At 41.1% G+C, this 21390-nt stretch overlaps 1 pseudogene across 1 annotated transcript; it reads right to left on the bottom strand.

Annotated features, from left to right (window-relative positions):
- Nucleotides 1–18771: 18771 nt before the first annotated feature.
- Nucleotides 18772–19704, bottom strand: LOC306659012 (acidic leucine-rich nuclear phosphoprotein 32 family member B-like; annotated as a pseudogene). Its single transcript has 2 exons — nucleotides 19540–19704; nucleotides 18772–19503 (listed from the first exon to the last, which is right to left on the bottom strand). The product of its transcript is annotated as an acidic leucine-rich nuclear phosphoprotein 32 family member B-like (transcript).
- Between the last annotated feature and the right edge of the window lie 1686 nt (nucleotides 19705–21390).

Raw genomic sequence — 21390 nt, forward strand, 5'->3', positions numbered from 1 at the left:
ATCTAAATATAGAAATGTTACATATAGCACATTATAACTGTCTTTGCCAGCTTTTTATTGCTGTGCCCAAAATACCTGACCCGAACAACTTGGGAGGGAGGATTAATTTTGGCCTAAGTTTCAGAAATTTCAGTCCATGGTCAACTGGCTTCGCAGCTTTGGGCCTGAAGTAAAGGCAGAAAGAACTTCATGGCAGAAGGGTGTGGTGGAAGAAATCTGCTCAGCTCATGGCAGCTGGGAATCAAAGAGAGGGAAGATGGTCAAGCCCAGTGACCCACTTCCTCCCACCTGCCTCACCTCCCACAGTTCCACTTCCTCCCAGTAGTCCCTTCAGCTGTCACGGATCAACCCACTCATGAGGTCAGTGCCTTGCGATCCAACCAATTCTGAAAAGCCCCACCTCTGGACACAGCTGCATTGGAGACCAAGCCTTCCTCATATTCCAAGCCCGAATCCTAACAGTGGCATATAACTAAACATAGGTTATGATGTAAATAATAAAGAAATCAAGACAGTGGATTGACATGGACCTGGGAAGTAATACTCTGAGTAACTAATAGAATGTGAAAATCTTAATTCTACTTAATTTGTATGAGCTACCTAGAGCAGTCAAAGTTGCAGACACAGAAAATAGGATGGTGTCTTCTAGGGTCTGAGGAGAAGAGGAAATGAGACCTTGTCCCATGGATGTGGAGTTTCAGAGATTTGTCATACAGCAGTGTGAACATACCAGGATCCAACTGTGTACTTAAAAGTGGTTAGGATAACAAGTTTTATGTTTTGTGTTTAACCACAATTAGAGGTGAATTAACTAATGAATCTTGAACAAAAAGACATTGTAGCATGTATTCATTCCCAACGTCCCTAGACTAGTCGGTGTCTCATTTAGCGCCCCCCAATTTCCTGTGTTCTTAATTTCTCTTTCCTGTATTTTGTCACGATGCTTTTTTATGCAGTTCTGTTCCATTTTGTAAGTCTTCACATATTTTTTTCATGGCAGAAACTATTTCTTGTTGATCTTGGTAATCCAAATCCTTCCTGCAGTGCATACTTCAAAATTGGCCTGAAAAATGCCTAGCTTAAATGAATGGATCAGGCTTAAATCATCCATCAATATACCTGAGAGACTTAGAAACAGCTCCTGAAACAACTATACGAGGTCATGCATAAATTAATTAGCTCAATATACCCCTTGCTCAACATCATGTCGTGCAGGATAAATACATGTAATTTTAGTTGTCAAATTTTTAAAAATGTAAAAAGAAGAAAGGAAGGAAGGAAAGAAGGAAGAGAGGGAGGGAGGGAAGGAGAAGAGAGGGAAGGGGAGAGAAGGAAAATAGAAGCACAGCTCCTGCCTACTGGCTAATTTGACATTCTTTCATTGCTATTTCAAACCATAGGAAAATTGTTCATGAAAATCAGTATCCCATTCTCCTGGTGAACCTACAAAGGCTGTGAGGTAATTAGTGGATGTCCCCACAATGTCCTGTTCTTTGTGAAAACAACTGTTTCTACAATGCTGAGCACCAGCTCCGGTGTCATTGCAGGCGACTTTACACACAGTCTACCTGCTAATGGAATCTTCCTGCCAACACTGAGAGGTAAGCATTATTTTCCTGATTTTTTTCAAATGAGGAAATTGCAGCATAGAGTAGAAAAGTAGAAAGACACCCATTCATGAAGAGAAGACTGTTTTTTCTTTAGATATAGGAAGAGTATATAATCTTCTTGATGAACTTTTCAAAGTGAACCAACCCATATAGCCTGAATCAGATCCAGACCTGAACACCATCATCTGGTTAGAAGTCTGTCTCTTGTCACAGCCCAGTTACGGCAACTCATAAAGGTAAGCACTATCTTACTTCTACCACTATGTAATCATTGTACTTACATTTGAATTTTAAATAAATGCTCTCACATGAAATGCCATTTTATGTAGTCCGGTCGCATAAACTCAAAAAAAAAAAAAAAAAAATGTGAGTTTCATCCATGTTGTTGGGTGTAGCAATAGTTCATTCATTGTAACTGCCGTCTAGGAATCCCTTCTATAGATAGATATTCCAGGATTCACCCTTTCTACTTTCAACTGACATTAAGGCTGCTTCCCATTTTGAGCTATTCCAAATAACACTGTCATGAACATATTTGCATGTCATGCGGTACACGTTTATATATTTCTGCTATTTACATATTTTGGAGTGAAATTATTGAATTGTAGATCTTGAATTTTACTTCATTATTTTTACTCAACTTCAGGAATTTAGACGAATGCATAGCAAATCCTTAGGTTTTCTATGGTCTCAGGCATGATTAAATATGCTATCCATTTAGTCATTTCCATGGACATTCAACCATTTATGTAGTGTGCATATGTATATGTAGATACATGCATGTATGACATATGCATGTGTTTGTGTACAGACAAATGCACCCACATATATGGAGGAGATGGAGATTTCATTATTCATTAGGTGCTCTGCAAGTCCGAACAATAGGATGTTAAAACATCTGAATCTGTCTCTCACCTTTTGAAGATTACAATCTAATATTGTGATTCACTACAGGTAGCCAAGAAGCCAAAAAAGGAAAGTCACATCACCCTTTCTTTCCTTGATACAAGTTGAACCAATTATTTCATGTATACCTGTCACTGCAACCAGGATTCAACTCTCTGGCAAGATAAGCTCCTTGGGATAAGAGCCTCTCAAGACCAAGGATGTGGTGTTTCAGTCTCTGATGGGTGGAGTTTCCTTCAGCATCTATGGAGGGCCTGTAGGCCAGATCTTGGGAAGACAGGGGTGCTGGTCTGGAGAACTACACTGGGAAAACCAGCACCATTCTTCTTTCCACCAGGGTGAGTAGGCTTTCCCCACCCATGGGAACTGTCAGGGGCTCAGTGGCCACCCTCACAAGAATCCTGGAAGCCTGGCACAGTGACACACACCTGTCAATCCCGGGACTCAGGAGGCTGAGAAGGACCCCAAGTTCAAGGCCAGCTTGAGCAAATTAGCGAGAGCCCATCTCAAAATGAAAAGTTAAAAGGGCAGGAGGTTCAGTGGTGAGCACCCCTGGGTTCAATTCCCAGTACCAAAAAAATAAAAATAAAGTAGAAGAATCATGGAACCATGTAAGCAAGAGGGTACCTTCTAGCTGCGCTCTCCACAGAGCTCTTGCATTATTTGAATTATAGTGCAAAAATTCCTTTCAGAGAAACTATTTACAGTCCTCAAATATAGTCTTTAAGACTTTAAGGTTCATTTTGTAATACATTACATGACATTGTAAAAATATTACACGTTTCTAACAGTTTGCCTTAGTAGATAAAAAATTTGTATTTACTTTTAAGTTCACTCATCTCATGTAGTACAGATAGTGGAGACGCAGTGAATGATTTCTAGATTTTCTTATCTCTTTCATTATTTGTCATTTTTGAGAATAAACACCTCAACCAATGCTATAAACACTTAAGTGGATAACAAAGATCAACCTGAAATTTTAATGTCAGCTACAACACACACTGACAGTCTCTCACACACACACTCAACAAACACGCACACACAGAAATAGTATTTTTAGTTTCATATCTTAAGCTCTCATAAAGTATGATTTTTCCTACATATTTTTTTTTTTTCCGGATGCCTTCTTCACTCAATAAAAAACACATTGCTGAAGCATTTAGTGTGAGTTGCTATTTATGCCAGTCAATAATTCACATCATCTGCAAAAAACATGTTTATATCCTTTCTACACCCTTTTGAGATGAAAGGAAGGCATTTGTGTGCTAAAATGGCTTCATGTGCCCAAATCATGCAAATGTTCTAAGCCATTTCCTAAGATTTGCAGATGTGTGAATTGCTTCTGTTTTTTTTTTTTTTTCTTTTCCTGTGAGTAGGTATACAACGGTATGAATCTCAAATCAGCTTTTGTCCCACCTCACGGCTCTGAAATATCATCTTCAAATGATGAGAACTGATTTATTACTGAGGCATTGTGAAATTCTGAATGGAGTCTAATCTTCTATTTTAATCTTTTATGAGGCAGTTGGGTAAAAAATAATTACAAATGCAAAAGCTGTGTGTCAGGGTATGTATGCACACACATATAATACGTGCATGTATGACAAAGCATGGAAACCCATCCCCGTGGTTACTTGAGTGACTAAAAGCCTCCGGACCAAACAGAGAAAAGAATAACAAATGAGAAAAGAACAACGAAGTCTTCAGAACATGATGAGCTGAAGTGTCTATTACATGGACAGACACTCAATAAAGTCCTTTCTTATTCTCACAAAATCCATCCTGGGATAACTGTCCTCCTGAGCTTACAGAATAAAGGAGAGACGATATCTATGGTTACACTACTTCTGTGTATTTTATTGTGGTTATTTTTGTCCAGTATAAATGTAACAGATTCATTCAGTGGAGGGGAAATCACCTTTCCAGGACACCAGAGAATGTTTGAGTCTGTGGAAGAAATATTATTACAAATGATACCACATGTGTTGGAAACAAACTGTTATTTTTTTCCCCAGTGAATTTGTGGTGGCTCTTTAAAATCGCATTAGTTTCCTTCTAAAAAAAAAAAAAAAGAAAAGAAAACTACATATACGTATATATAATAGAGTGCTCTGTTATTTCAGTGCCATTCCAGTGGAAAATAATAATAGCGTCATGTTTGGAGAAAAGCATCAACACTGAAAGAAAGTTTTGGTTGAGCCTAGGACAGACTTGAGTGAAGGCATGACTTGTTTTGGGTGAGTTTCCTCTCTGCCCTGAAGCATGTGTATGCTTCTGTTTCCTGGAGGAATCCCTAAGGGTCCCAGGTGTGCCCATTGGTTGGTGTTATCATTTGGATCTGGAATGTGCCCCCAAAGCTCAAGTGTTCAAAGTATCTTCCCTAATGCAACAAGGTTCAGAGGTGGGGAATTTAGACTATGAATGGGTCATGAGGCTCTGACCTCATCTACCTGATGGATTTGGATTAATCCACTGATAGCTGAATGGACTACCGAGAGGCAGGACCTAGCTGGAGAAAGTCGGTCCCTGAAGGGTATGCCCTGGAAGGGCGCGCTCGCTCGCTCTCTCTCTCTCTCTCTCTCTCTCTCTCTCTCTCTCTCTCTCTCTCTCTCTCTCGTTCCTGGCTGCCATGAGTAGAGAAGCCTTCTTCCATCATATCCTTCTGCCACGTATCTGGCTTAAGCCCAGCCAACCATTAGTGGAATCCACTGAAACCATGGAGAAAATTAAAATTTTCCTCCTCCAAATGTCTCTTGTCAGGTATTTTGGTTTCATTGACAAATAGCTGAAAAAAACAGCTGGAGGCCTGTAAGCAGGAGCATGAAGAAGCCGGGGACAGAGGTGAGGTGCACCTATCTTACCAACGGGTCCCCTCTCCCATGAGAAGCCATGGTGGAAAAGCTGAGGCAGCTCCGAGGGGCCAAGTCTCAAGAACTGAGGGTGAAAGTTATGCTGGGAAGGAAAACCAGGAAATGGGAAGGTGGAGAAGGCAGTGACTCTCCCTGCGATGTTCTCAGGACAGCTCTGGGCGACTTTCCAATGCTATACGGTGGAGCTGGTATAGCTCTGGAATGAGGTGGGGAGTATAATTTTCTATCTCTTCTGACTACATAAAAATATCAGTAATGAAGTGGGTAATTTTAAAACCACCCATCCCTTTTCATTCTTGTTGACATCCTTATCAACTCTATCTGTATCTCACAGCAGGGTCTCCCTCCTGCTGCCATAGGTGGGCATTTGAATGGGAAGTAAAGCATCTCTTCTGTTGATCCCACCCATGATGTTCTAATGATTTTTTTTTATAAAACCTTCAATATTATTCTGGTGATGTGCTTTTTAGCTCTAAGAAGTGAGGGAACATCAATTGTTGCAGACAGGGAAAGAAAGAAAAATGCTTTAATACGAAATGGTCCTTCAATGCCACAGGAATTTGAGGAACATTCCATGTTACACGATTTTTTGCACTGACTATTGCTGTTGAATTTTTCTTCTTCTAAAGCTAAACCTTCTTTGCCAAAAATGTCAATTACATCATTCACTATTTTTTTTTTTTTAAATCCCTCTTTCTCTCTAGCATGTCCTCAAAAACTTCTGGCCTAAAATGGAAATGCAGAGAAATGCTGTCCAAGAATTTCCTCTTAGGAGTCCAAAGCCCACGTGTGCTGCCCTGTGGCCCTGACATCCTCAATTTCCATTGCCTGAATTCATGAGCTCCTTGACTTTGCTGGAGAATGCATGGTTGGCTGGAGAGCAACCTCAGGCCTCTGTGACAATTCCAGAGCTGAACGCAGACAGGTCACTCTGTAGGATGCACCATCTTCTTTGGCCTCTGTGGCTCTCAAGCTCCCTGGTTCCTCCTGCTCTTGCTACCTCCCCACGGTGCCCACATAGGGTCTTTTTCTGCGCCTCTGTAAGATCCTGAATTTTCCTCTTCACCCGCAAATTCACCCAGTGAAGGTACCTGCAGTTTTATTATCTATGTATGCTGTTTCTGTCCTGCTTGGCTACCTGCCAGTGATCCCTCTGAGTGATCAATTGCCACTGAGAACTCAGTGTGCTCAAAGCAGAACCTACCATCTTTCTCCAAACACTGGCTCTCCTTTAAAACCCTCCATTTCTATGTGAGGTAGGGTGTTGCTACTCTCACAATAAATTTGCTAATCATCATTCTGTATCCTCTTTTTTTCCCCATAATCTTTTCCTAAACTTGTCATGCTTTTTCTTTAGAAAATGATTTGAGTTGAACCATTTCTATCCAGTTCTGTGCATCTAGTTCATAATTAATTGCCACTGTCATGTGATGCACAACACTCATGAAAAACCCTTTGCTGGCCAAGCTGCCAATCTTCCTCTGTGGTCCTTCCACACCCCATGACTTCCCATCTCCACCCTCTCTTGATTGAATCAAGCCTGCCCTCACTGAGGTTGTTCTGATTCTGTGGATTTAAAATAATCACATCTGAAATAAACTTCCTGGTATCTTTATTATGTGGTATGTCTTTATGCATATGCTATTTGAAAAAAAAAAGATGTTGGGGGACTGGGGGATAATTTCCTATCTTGTACATAATAACAATTTATTACTATAGCCTTAATTTAGGCTCTAACAACTCAAACTTGGTCTCTTAGCAGGTTTTCAGTTGCTTCCTGTAAAGAAGAAAATCGGTTTCTTCATCTATATTTAATTACTTTTTTATTTCATTATCCCCATAACCTCTCTGTAAAACAGACACACACTCTAGAGTATCTCCCAATATTTCTTATGTCCAATTACGAGGCTTGTGTGCAGGACAGCAATTGCTCACATCTTAATGCCTTTAACTTATTCTCTTTACTCAGGATACTTGGCCCTTCCTCTATTTACCGAGCCGTCCACTGTTTGTCCTCCCAGCCTCACCCTGTTCCGGGACGCCAGCCTGTTCATGCTTCTCCACTTCCCTGGATGCCTCTGGGGAGCCTCTTTTCTGCCACCAGGGCATTCTGCTTCTCTTGTGTCCTCGGGCCTTGGGAGCTGACTTCCTTCTGCTCTTGCCATGCCTGCCACCTGATTGATTGCCTGATGCCCAAACCCAGAGAGACTTTGTTGCTTTTCCAAGGTCATTTGCTCCTTCCTCTCTGGGCTCCTTCTACACCTAAGGCCCTTGGTCAAACACTTCCTTATAATTAACTAGGGGTAAAAGCTAATGAACTCCCCTTAGGTTCATTAGGAATTTCACATAGTATTCAATATCAGTGCATTTTGCTGTTCAATAAGTATCATGTGAGACTGACAGTCACCTCAGGCTAATGACATTCTGGAGGATCAGATATGGAAACAGTCAAATAAACATAGCCTTGGGTCCAAAAAGATAAGATATTTAAATCTAAGAAACACTGCAGGAAGCTTATGTCATCCTAAGACAGATAAGCAAATGTGTTCCCAGGAGACCGCCACTCCCAAATTCCACCCCAGGCTGTGCAGGTCATGCAGTACCCTACCCTACCGGGCCACTGCTAGGCAGCAGATCACCTGTGAGCCAGTTCTACCCCAGCATGCGGTATTTCCTGTTAGCCATCTAAATACTTTTGTGAACCAACTGCTCCAGACTAATAGGTAAATGCAACCTGAGCATAGGGTGTGGCTACAAGAAAACCCTGGCCCAAGGCATCTGAATTGGTAAGGAACCTAGCTTAGGCTCAGGAAATGTGGATCAGTAGGAAATGACAACTGGCTGGAATATTTCTGCCTCCTATTGCCTTATCTTTGTTTCTCCATGTTCCCAAAGAAAGAATTTAATTCCCTGTATTATAATCAGGTTCTTTTATGGGGATCTTCTCTACCTATGTTTTTATAGACACCTCAGTGGGAGTTTAATGCACGATTTCCACTTGAAAGAGGAAGGATATGTGTAACTCAACCTTCTTCACAGAAACATCTGAACTGCTCCACATTTGATTCCCATTAACAACAACAAAAAGACCTAAGAGTCATCTGAAGTTACAATTCTCCTAAGAACCTTGACCTAATATTGAAAGCCATGACTGAGACCACTAGGCTATCAGACGCTTTCCAAAAGCATCTCTAGTCCATGCCTCTGATTTGACCTTGAAATGATACGGCCAACTGGCCCATCAGCTTGCTCTTGGATTTCCAGATGTCAAGCAGTGAAGTCATTGGCTCCCCCACACCCCGCAGCCCACACACCGTCTCCAGGCCAAGGCCTGACTTGAGAGACGACCCTGCCATCCAGCGCGTGAGTCCGCTCAGAACCTGATCTCCTTTTCCACGCCTCCCTCTTCCTCCTTTTCTGATTTCAAGTGCATATGAAGTACATTTGCTACCCCTGTCCCCCGAAAGGTCCCTTGATTCCCTGCACTCCCTCCTTTTCTTACAGGTTGTATTTTAATCTGAGCCAAACTATGTCTTGACACAGGAACTCCCCGGCCTTTTCTCTTTCCCAATTCCAATCATTCTCCACGCTGCCTTTAAGTCATCTTTCCTGCAGTCACGTAATGAGGGCAAGGTTCCTGCTCAAACCACCTTGTCACTGGTCTAGAATGAGGTTCACCATGTTGAAAATCCACCCTCCCTTGCCTACCACCCTGAGCCTCTCCTCTCATTTATCCAGGTTCATGTTGGCTCCTGGAACAAGGATGTCTTCCTCTACCTCTTCGCCTTCTGCAGCCTCTGACTGAGATCCTCTCCACCGCCTCCTGCTTGTGGCCTGCTCGCCTGCAGGCTTCCACGCAGACATCCCTCCCTGTGGAAAGCTTCCCTCGACCCTTAAGTCTGGCGCACTGCTGCTCCCAGGCGTGCACCGAGCATCCCGAGCACCCAGTACTGCCCTTCAGAATGCTCCCACGCCCTCTGCAGGGCACCTAAGGTCAGCGGCTGGCGATTTCAGCATGGTGGCCAAGTAGAGCCCAGGAGGCAGTGATCACCGCAGCATTTGTACGTTAGTACAACCTTGGGCTTTCCTGGAATTTTCCTTTGTCTTTCATTTTCTTCCCTCCTGACTCCTTTCCTCTATTACTTCATCCCTCCTTGCCTCTCTCTCCTTCCTTCCCACCACTGTCTCTTACTCCACTGATTTTCTTGCCTCTCTCATCAATCAGGTGTTTAGAATGTTTTTTCTTAATTTCTCAGAGTCCCTATGCTTGAAGACATTCATCTTCCACTCCAGACAAAACTGATTCCTCTCTTGTGATCTCTACATTCTTATATTGCTATATTATTGTCAGACTTTTCTTGACTATTTCTCTAAATTTTTTTTCCCTATTATACTTTTTTATTAGTCTGAGCCTCTGTTTGAGTCTAGTACCTCCTAAAGTAATAATCTAAGAAAATGGTGGGTAAAGGTAAATTATCAGAATTTTTCTATATTGTGCAAGCATCATAATTTGATCCTCACTTGACTGATCCCGTGGGGATAGATTGGAAATTAGTTTCTTTCTATAATCTTGCAGGCATTTCCCCATTGTCTTCCGGAACCCAGTATTTCTCTTTAAGGTTTTTAGATTTTATATTGGCTATTAGACTTACAAAATAGCTTTATGATGGTAGACGTGTCCTGTGTGCCTGGCTTTCTCCAGCTCTCCCTGACATTTCATCTTGCATAATGATCCTCCATTTGTCAGAACTAAGGAAGTGAGTCTAACTGAAGTGTACACCTTGCTTGGATTTCGTTTCTTCAGGGATTGCTATTTTCTATGATCTGCATACCCCATTACATCTCACTTTGGTGTCTGCTTGATCCACTCCAGAACCCTGCAGGTTCTGAAGCATACTGATCAGATGCTTTGTGACTTGTACTTCAGTTTTGCCTGGCTGAGGTCTCTTGTCACTGGACTTGGGTTATTGACTTGGGGAAGGAATGCCTTAGAGAGTAAGTACCCTTCTCTCCTAGGAAGAATTCTAATCTCTTTTAAGTGACCAGATCTTTCTTTGCAGGTATTTTCTGTGACTCCGAGTAATATTTCCAGGTATAAGCCTTTTCATTTATTGAGCAAAGTTCTCACTGAACCCTCCGTGTTGAGCTGGTTTGCATAGTGACGCTTTGGAAAATGCTCATTCCTTTCTCCTTTGGCATTTCCTATTTTCCTTACTCTTCATTCTCATGTAATCTATCTCTTCCAGCATTTATTTATACCAGTTGCTTATCTATATGGTATCTTGAATTGCTTTTTTTTTTGAGTAAATTAGTTTTGAAGATAACTTACAAGGAACTGGTTTTTATTGGTCTTTTCCCAAAGTTTATAGATAAAACTCAGATTTTTCTTTTTTGTCTCCACATACTGAAAACTGAAATACAAGTGGGCATCATTTCAGCATCTTCTTCTTTGAATAATGAAGCAAAAACAACTTTCGTCCTATGTTGGTCTCTGAATACTTCAAAGCGATGACATAATCCCCAGCATTCCATGTCCTTCTGGCCCACAGCTGACAGGCGGACATGCTGGTGTGTGCCTGGCTTTCTCCCCACAGTCCTCAAGGGATGGGAGCCAACAGTTCGGTCATTCTGACACCAGACACTGTAGGCAAAGTGTGGCTGTGTTTTCTCTGGCAGACGAGGAAGACGGTCTGCAGTTGACTTGATGGTGTGGGTCTCCTCACCAGCTGTTGGGCGCTGGGTCAGCTGGATTGGTGAGGCTCCCAGGCACAGCATGAGGTAATGTTTCCTTTGTCTTCAACAACACTTGTCTCAAGCAAGTTCTAGACCATTAGATAAAAACTAATTTTGTGATTTTCTTTTCTCACTAAAGTGGGTCATATTCAGACAAGTTGGAGCTGTTTTCCAGATTTTTCATGTTGTGGTTTACTCTGGCTTCCCAATTTAATATTGGGTTACTTCAAAAAATAGTTAGAACTGAAATTCTAGAATCTTTCTTAAAAAATCGTCCATCAAATACACACGATGTGCTAAGCAAATTTTTTTTTCCTTAGTAAAAATCTTGGTTCTCATAACCAGAGTTGCCAACAGGCTTTGACAGCACTTCTAGATGGTCCAGAATTTTCTCCTCCAGGTCACACACTGCACCTGGATGGTCCTTGAGCAAGTGCTAGAGGGGCTGCTAGTCTTAGTTATGGCAGTATTAGCACCTCCAGGTTGGGAGAAAGGCATTAAAATTCCTGCTTTTGGATCATCTGTTTAAAAAAAAAAAATCACAAATGAGACAAAAGTCAAACAAATAACTAAGATGGTGTTTTAGATTATTCATGGATTACCGCAACTGCCTATCAAAGATTAATGACTGCACATGAAGTTCTTCTATATTTAATTTGTGCAGTAAATTCTCTTTTGAATAAAGGCATGGGAAGAGGATGACCTTGCTAGTTAACGTGATCCTTGACATAATTTCAGAAGCAGTAGCGACCTCCTAATAAATCAGAATCGCTTGTTTCGGGCACACCCTTTGTCTGAATCATAGGATTTTCCAAGGCACAAGGTGCAAAATATCAACTGGGCCTTGAGATTCCCAGTGTTCCTGAGGAGGCCTCTCCACCTCCAACCCCTGAAGGCGGATGTGTCTCTTTGTCTCACACGTTCCTCCTCCTGCTCCTCAAGGTCTCCTTGTCTGACTCTCCTTCCACCTGGACCCATGAACACTCAGCGCTCTCGGGTAGCCTGAAGACCTCTTTAGGACCAGAACAAACACACAAGCACTTGAGACTCTGTTTGGTCATTGGGTTTTGATATGTCTCTAGAACACATTCTCTCCAAGTGAGGTTGGGATGTTTTGTTTATTTAAGAAATGTAGGGAATGTTGGGGGGTGTAAATGCACAGTGCTGGAGGCACAGGAGAACTTTGCTCCAGAGGGGCAGGGCTGCAGATAGTCTGCTTCCTCTGTAGATATGGGAAGGGCATCAGAAAAGGTGTTTGATTTCACATTTGACTTCCTATTATTCAGAATATATATATATATATATATATATATATATATACACACAGACACATATATACACATATATGTGTATATTGAAATATTTGTCATAAGAATATTTATTATTGACTTAAAAAATTAAGAGCCTTTTACAGTATCCAGCATTTAAAGATGCCTAATTGTGTGTATAAATATATGAACAGAAAGGAATATAAATCTCCATTCTTAAAAAGCATAAGTGATGACATAAAAGAGGTAGATATTCCCAGGCATAAAGAAAAATTAAGACTAGATTTGAAATGAAATCATCTGATAAAGAAATATAAGTGAGGGCTGGGGATATGGCTCAGTTGGTAAAGTGCTTGCCTTGCATGCACAAGGCCCTGGGTTCATTCCCAAACACCGCAAAAAAAAAAAAAAAGAAAAACAACAAATATGAGTGAGATATGTCAACATACATTCTACTGCCATGTAAATTTAAAAATAACAAATAAAAAATCAAGATAAAAAATAGTTCATTACCACTTTAAAAAAAACACAATCAAAAATATCTGAGAGCTAAAAAAAAAAAAAGGAAATATGAGGAGAAGTAAAATCACATTTGGTGCTTACCCAAGGAATGCGCAGGCTCAGGAGAAGCTAGAGTAGAATTTTGCCTTTGAAGTGACTCAGGCTCCGGCAGTAGGTGCCTAGTGCTTCCTCTTGTCTCCTTTTGTCTGTGCAGATACGCTTGGTAAACAGTCCCATTTCCCCTTCATGTCTTCCTTTCTTCCCTTCATTCTAATAATGACCTGTAAGTACAAGAAAAATTACTGTCAAGTAAAAGCCTTTTTAATAGTTTCTGCAATGAAAATTATAATTACTTTAAAGCAGTAAAATTGTGACTCTAAGAGGTAACACTCAGATGTGTTCTTCCTGAACACTCCTTCACCTCTTCAGTGATATCTTCCCAAGCTCTGAAAGAATTTCCCCTCTTAAAGAACTGACACATAAAATATGTCTACTCTCTCCAGAGCTAAGAGCCACTTTAATTCCATGTTTTAGCATGGTAGGGCTAGGAAAGCAGAAAGATAGGTGATGTCAAGCGCACAGATGATCGGACCCACAGAGGGCTGAAAATGGGAAGACATGGTTTTCTAGACCTCTCTCTCCCAACATGTGACCTATTATCTATCCACTCTACAAGATAAAATGCAAAGAAGACCCAGCCCTAAGAATCATGGTTAAAAGCATATTTCAGTGACCGCACATAGCTGCAGCCTACTATCCCTAGCTATACTGCATTGGTCTACTCAACGTGTGATATGCTGCTCCAGGTAGCTGGAACAGGTGCATTGCTAAATCTTAAGGAGCTGACCATTTCACCAAAGCAAGAACATTTTGTTTAAAAAGTAAACAACATGTGAGCACGGTCTAGCCTGTCTAAGTAGATGGTTTCCTCTCATCTCTTCCACAGTGCTGCCATTCCCACCGACAATGCTGGTGTCTGCAATTTGAAAACCTAGGTAAAGGAGGCAGCCCGGTGCTGGGCACCTCCTCGCCCTGGCTACAGGCTGCCTTCCTGTGGAGAGGTGCCCTCCCCCAGGCCCCCAGGGTACTATCTGCACCAGCTGGCCAATTCTTTTCCACCTGGGTCCTTAAAAACTCCCCTTTAAAAAGCCAGAATAAATTTTGGAATATTGATGTTTTAAAGTTTTTGGTGACTACTTGAACTGAATACCCAAGGTTATTTGCTATCAGTTACTCTGTAGAATGGATTTTTATTGCAATTCATGATGCAGATGAATGCATTGAATTATCCAGCTCAAAAGAAAAAAAAAAAAAAGGCTCAGCTTCATATCTAATTATCTAAAACAGTTCTAATTTTATTCCAATCTAACATGTGGAGTGCCTGCTATGTGCAGGCATAGATGCCGGTGTAAGATGCAGCTCTTACAGTTTAAAGGGCAACATAGATCAGGAATGATATCACTCTGAGAGTGTGCACGCCTGACAAGGGACCACAAAGCAGCAATCAATTCCCCAGCAGGGGGAGGAGACGTCCACTAGATCTGCCGACCCTGGAAAAATGGGCCTTGAGGTAGGAAGAGGAGTGAGCCTGATGAGCAAAGAGGTAAAAGCAGGCTGAGCTCAGGCATCTGCATGAGCAAAGGCGTGGGGAGCCTCACCATTCCTTAGGGAGGTCCCTGGGCTGATTTGAATGCACTGGAAAGTTCTGGGGGTAGGAATATTGATAAGTTGTGCTGAGAAGTCAAACCTGTAGGAAGTAATGTGGCTTTTAAATAGGAAAGTCACATGATAATACTGAAATCTATGAAATCTCACTACAGGTAAACTTGAAAGGGATTTGACATTGTTCTCCTTTGCTTTATTCCTCAGTACCCTTCAGCTGTGTGTATGTGGCAAGAGAGAGCATTGTAAAATCGAAGACCAATGAAATGATTTCAAGAAAAAGGAAATTAAACTTGAAAAGGAAGCAATGGAAGGAGCCAATTGGAGAGGGAATGTGGTTTAGGGCATCTTTTCTCCACCTTCCAGGAGTAGGAAAGGAAGTCAAGGAAGAGTTCAGGTGGCCCTTCTGTCCAGCACTCTCAGACCAGGATGCCAGCCCATGGAGGGGAAAGGATTTTCTATCAACTGATCACCCAGTTGGTTTAATAGTGCAACCTGCATCCTGGAACTATTCAAAGGAAGCTGACTCAGCATAGGCAATCATCGTTTAACACTTGCTAACGTGTCAGACACTCTGTTTTAAGGTTTCCCAAATCAAGGCACATGGAGCACCAGTGCCTCCTAGCCTGGCGATATGTGTGTAGACTCATACACACAAATGAAAGTACATCCGGGAGATGGTAATGGAACAATAATAGCCACAAAGTGCAAAGCATTGAGATGAGCCTGCTCCACATTGAGTCCTTTGTGCCTCTTCCTCTGTATCTTCCTCCTCTGAAGGGTGTAGATCCGTGGTGTCCATCATCCATCTTTGAGTGCTGCTGTCTGCTGTGATGGAGAGAATGTTTTACAGCATTTCGCCATTTCCCATCCAGGGCCCAGAATGGGACTTTGCACATGGCAGCAGGTCTATAAATACTGGTAGTAAAAAAATACAGCTCTAAACCACAAGGAAACTCCTGAGCCAAACTCCCAGAGTACTGTGAATCCCTCCCCGCAGTCTACGTTGAGAGCTGGAATCCGTGCTGAATGAACTGCATCAGCAACTGGGGTCGGCCAGCCAGGAGGGTGGGCACCTGGACGGGAGAGGGTGTGGGAGCCACAAGGAAACCCAAGCTGGGATTTCTAAGTGATGTCTACATTTTATTTATTGGACGTTTTAGGAGCAGGTGACTCTCACCTCATGAACTACTGACTTCCAGATTCCCATATTTTGGTGTATGTCATAAAACTGACATTTTAATTCTTTATCATTTTATAATGGTTCTGTTTCTTAAAGTTTATTTTGAAGAGGAAGGGGAAGTCAATCATATTGATTTTTTGATCAATTGATTGATTGATACTGGGGATTAAATCCAGGGGTGCTTTACCACTGAGCTACATCCCTTCCCTTTATATTTTTTATTGCTGAGGGTCTCACTAAGTTGCCAAGTCTAGCCTCAAAAGCGCAATCCTCCTGCCTCAACTTTGCAAGTCCCTGGGATTGCAGGCGTGCACCACAGTGTCTGTGTAAACATATACAGACATACATGTAAAAACATACACAGAAACACTCACATAGCCACATATGTACACATACACAAATACATGCATGTATACACACATACGGACACATACACAGCTATGCAAATGCATACACATATACCCACGTACATACATAGCTCACACACACATACACACTTACATACCCACACACCCACTTACATACCCACACACCCACACATACGCATAGCCACACTACATATACACTAACTTAAACTTAAATTTACAAATGTATACATACAAATACACTACACATGTGCATACAAACTCATATACACAAGCTGCTATGGTTTGGATATGAAGTGTCCCCCAATAGCATTGTCTCACATGTGAGGTATACTTCAAAAGCTCACATGAAGACAATGCAAGAAGGTTTGGAGGATAAATGGGTTGTAAGAGTCTTAACCCAATCATTTTGGGATTAACTGAGCAGTAACTCAAGTGGTAGGTGTGGCTGGAGGAGGTGGGAATTGAGGCGTAGCTTTGGGTATATGCTTGTCTCTGGCAAGTCCACTCTCTCTGTTTCCTGATCACCATGATGTGAGCTGCTTCCTCTGCCACTCTTGCCCACCATGATGTTCAGCTTCACCTCCAGCCCCAAGGAATGGAGCTGGTCTTCTATGGACTAAGACCTTTGAAACTGTGAGCCCCCAAATAAATTCTTCCTCCTCTACAATTGTTCTGTTCCAATCCTTTAGTCACAGCAGCAAAAAGGCTAAAACACAAACATATACATGTATATGCACAAACATGTATTCCCATCCACACAAACATGCACATGGCACATACATATACATACTCACACACAGAGGGAGGGAGAGAGAGATGCCTTTTCATCACGTTCTCCACAATTTGGATCTTTGTATTATGACTTATCACTCTCGTTTATTAATCATTGCTACCATGATGGAGTATGCACTGTGGATCCATTCTGTGGTATGTGTTTAGCAACTTCTTTCTGAAGTGTTCAATATAATTTACTTAAAGTTTCTTGTCTCATGACACTTTTTCTCCAAGAGCATGAAGACATGATTCATATGATTTTTCCCAACATGATATACAGCATCTTCACATACATCCTTTCAGAGAGCAAAGTAAATATAAAATCATGTATCCAGTGCATAAGAAGGAATGAGAGTATGAACATCTTTCAAAGAGGAATTGGTTTTCGCTCTGTGGATTGGCCCTGCAAGAAGCTCTCAGTTCCCTGGAGTAGCTACCAAGTCTTCACTAACACAACTTGAAGCATTGTTGGTCTTCTTCCTTCCTATCACATCCTGCAATGCAAATTCTGAGCCATAATTCTGGTAATTACTTATAAAGTCACAGCCCCAAATTGCCATGAAGGTAGTTTAAATTATCTTTGCGCTAACTGCTTTGAGGCATATTGAAGCAAAATAAATTCCCCTTGCTTAAAATGTAGCATAGAATGCCCTGATATAGGTTTACTCCAAGCTATCATTCCAATCAAGACAGTCCATGCATCTAATTTTCTATTTCTTTTATCAACTATTGAAAGATGATATTAAAACATGAAATCATATCTTTAACTGTCTAGTTCATTCAGTTCTATTAGTTTTTAATTTATATACATTTTTATTGTGGCAAAAGCTACATAGCATAAAAATTTCTATCCTAACCAATTTTCAAGTGTACAGTTGAATAGTGTTAAGTATGTTCACATTGCTATAAAACACATCTCTAAAATTTTTCTTCTTGCAAATTTGAAACTCTATATCCATTAAATGATACCTCTCCCCACATGCTCCAGTCCCGGGGAACATCATTCACATTCCGATTCTATGAATCTGATATTTTAGATATTATGTAACTGGAGTCATACCGTGTTTGCATTTTGTGACTGCCTTATTTCACTTAGTATAATGTCCTCAAGATTCATCCATGTTCAAAGATGTGACAGCAATTCCTTCTTATTTATGGCTGAATAATATTTTATTATCTGCCTCAATTTCTTCCTTTGTTCATCTGTCAGTAGGCATTGGTATTGCTATATCTCTTGACCAATTTTAATGTTGCTGCTATGAACATGTGCATGTGGATATGTCTTTGAGACTCTATTTTCAATTATTTTTGCTAAATACCCAGGAGTGTGTCTGCTGGATCAAATGGTAGCTCTATCTTTAACTTCTTCTGGAAACTCCCTAATGGTTTCATTTCAGGTGCACCATATTACAGTCCCACCAAGAGTTCACAAAGACTTTGATGTCACTATATCCTTGCTAAGACTCTCTTTCTCTTTTGGTGCTTTGGTTTCTTGGTTGTTTCTTTTTATTTTTTTCCAAAATGTTAAGATTTTATTTACAAAGCTTTGTTGTTATACATAAAATAAAAGTGCTGTTACAATCCTGGTGTAACTGGTAGCCACGGAGGGGAGGTGACTCACAGGTCACAGCTATTCATGCTAGAGCAAGAGTCTTACACAAAAAACCTAACAATGCATTCAATGTTGTTGGGGCAAAGTCCCCAAGCTTGGTGGTGGATTACCATAAAGGACTAAAAGGAGGAAGGTGGAATGTCACAGGAACTATTCTTTGGCTCTTTGGGTGGGTGGGTGTCCTGAGGTTTGTATCACTGCTACCATTTTTATAAACAGCTATCAAATCCATGGGCAGTCCAACCAATACTGAATAGTTCTGTTTCTGCAGTTTATCTGGGACCTTAATCATCTTCTCTTTCTTACCTGTTTCTCTCGTCCTCTTTTCACCTTCCAGCTTTCTCCCTCCTCTTCATCCTCATCTTCTTCATCTTCATTTATCTCTCAATCATGCCCCATGTTTCTTCCTCCTGGCTAACTTAGTCTTCATCTTTTTTCCCTTCTACATCTTTCTCATGTTCTTTATCAAACTCTTCCTACTCGCCATCCTCATCCTCCTCTTCTTCATCTTCTCCTTCATCCTCCTCCTCTTTATCCCCACCATCCACTTTGGCTTCTGAGTTGGGGCCTTCCCTGTCTTCTCCATCATAGCCTCCCCGGCAGCTCAGCCGGGGCAGGAGCGCGGACACACTTTCTCGGTAGTCGTTGCGATTAGGGACCCCACAGTTAAATAGATCCAGGCTTTTCAGACAATCCAACTTTTTCAAAGGTTCCAAGGTGCTGACGTCTTTCAGTCTATTCCACTTAAATTTAGATGTGTGAGACTTGGAAGTTTTTCTGCTAACATATCCAGACCGCCAAAGATTCTATTGTCACTGAGTTCAAGCTTTTTCAGTTTAGGTGCCTCGGGGAGATTTGAAACTGAAATCAAACTTACATTTATCAAACTGAGGAACTTTAAGTTCACAAATTCAGCAGCCAAGTCCTCAATTTTCCATCGTTTGATTTGCAATGGTGCAAGACCAGTTCTCCAACAGCTGCTGGGTCCTGTTACTTATTTCCGGACGGATCCTCCTCTTCTGTCCATGTCATCCCTCCTTTTCAAACTGGACTTTCCGCGGCGGGGTGGAGTGGGACGCGGGATCCGGCCTGCGCAACAGCGCCATCGAAGGGGCCCAGCGCTGAGCTCCAACCTGCTTTGCTTTGCCCTCATGGTTTCTCTTGGTTCCCGCGAGTAACTTGACTCTTGACTCCGGGGCTGGTCCACCCGCTTGCATACCGCACTGGACGGAGGCTGGCCGCTGGTTTCTTGCTTTTAATAGTAGCCATCCTGACACGTGTGGGGTGATACCTCATTGAGGGTTAATGATAATTCTTTTTTTTTTTCCCTAAAACAAGGTCATGAATCTCTTCCCATATCCTTTTATCTAGGAGTTTTATAGTTTCAGGTTCTTATTTCATTCAAAAATTATTTTTATATGTGGTGTAAGGAAAAGATCCACTTTCATTGTTTTGGATGTGAATATCCAGTTTCCCAACATCGTTTGTTAAAAATGCTGTCCATTTTGCTTTCAGTGACCTTGACACCCTTATCTTATTCAACTATAAAGTAAGGGCTTACTTCTGGACTCTGCTCTATTTAGTCAGTCTATTTGGCTATCTGTATGCCAGTCATCAATATTTTGATTACTGTAACTTTGTATTAGGTGCTGAAATCAGGAAGTATGAGTCCTTCAATTTTTCCTTCACTTTCAAAATTATTTTTGCTCTTTATGGTTCTGAGATTCCATATGAATTTGCAAATAAATTTCTCACGTTCTTGAAAAACATTCCCCTGGAATTTGGAGAGGGATTGTGTTGAATTTGAAAATTTCTTTGGTTAATATGGATGTCTTAACAATTTTAAGTTTTCAAATTCATGAATGTGCGATTTTTTTCCCCATTCATTTGTATCTTCTATAATTTCTCTCAGAAGATTTTTGTAGTTTTCAGTATACAAGTGTTTTACCTGCATGAGTTGGTTTATTTTTAAGTATTCCTTTTGATGCTATTACAAATGGAATTGTTTTCCTAATTTCTTGCTTATTTTGTGTAGAAACTCAATTGAGCTTTGTGTGTTGTTTTTTTTTTTTATCCTGCAGCTATGCTGATTTTTTTGCTGTTCTTCTAACAGCTTTTGTGTAAGTGTATATGTGTAAAATCTTTAGAATTTGCTATATATTATGATATTTATGATGCGCAAAATTTGCCCTCTTCCTTTGCAATTGATCTCTCTCTCTCTCTCTCTCTCTCTCTCTCTCTCTCGCTCTCCTTTCTTTTTTTTTTTTTTTTTTCTTGCCTAATTGCTCTGACTATCACTTCTAATATTATGCTGAATAGAAGTGGTAAGAGCAATATCCTTGCTTTATTCCTGATCTTAAAGGAAAATACATTAGTCCTGTATTACTGAGTATGATTTTAACTGTAGGCTCTTTTAAATGATGTAAGGAGTATTATTTATTTTCTTTTTGGGCCCATGCTTTCCAATTTCCTTTATGCCTTGGGATGTCTTAGCTGAGAATTCAGCTCTTGAAAAAAAAAAAAAAAAAATCCCTATTCTTGCCTTTCCATACTTACTTTGTACAAGAAAAGACCCTCTCCATAAGCTGACAAGGGGTAGTAGCACTTCTCAAACCTTTTCTGATTTCTTATTACCCCTGATGTCTGCCAGAAAGGCAGCGTCAATAGGCTGCACGCCTCCTTTCAACATTTCTGACCTGCACTGGTTCTGAGTGCTCCAAGTCAAGTCAGACAGAAGTCAGTTTCTTGGGCCACTTCGGCCAAGCCTGAACGTTGGATGCATGGCCCACTCTTATTATTTAGTTCCTAGGGAAAGAGTCCCAGAGTCAGGGGTTTCCTCCCATTTGCTCCATGCTATGCTACATAGGGGGAGTGACACACACGCAAAAAACCAAACACCACAA

This window comes from Sciurus vulgaris (genome assembly GCF_902686455.1).
Source record: "Sciurus vulgaris genome assembly, chromosome: 4".
Lineage (NCBI taxonomy): Eukaryota > Metazoa > Chordata > Mammalia > Rodentia > Sciuridae > Sciurus > Sciurus vulgaris.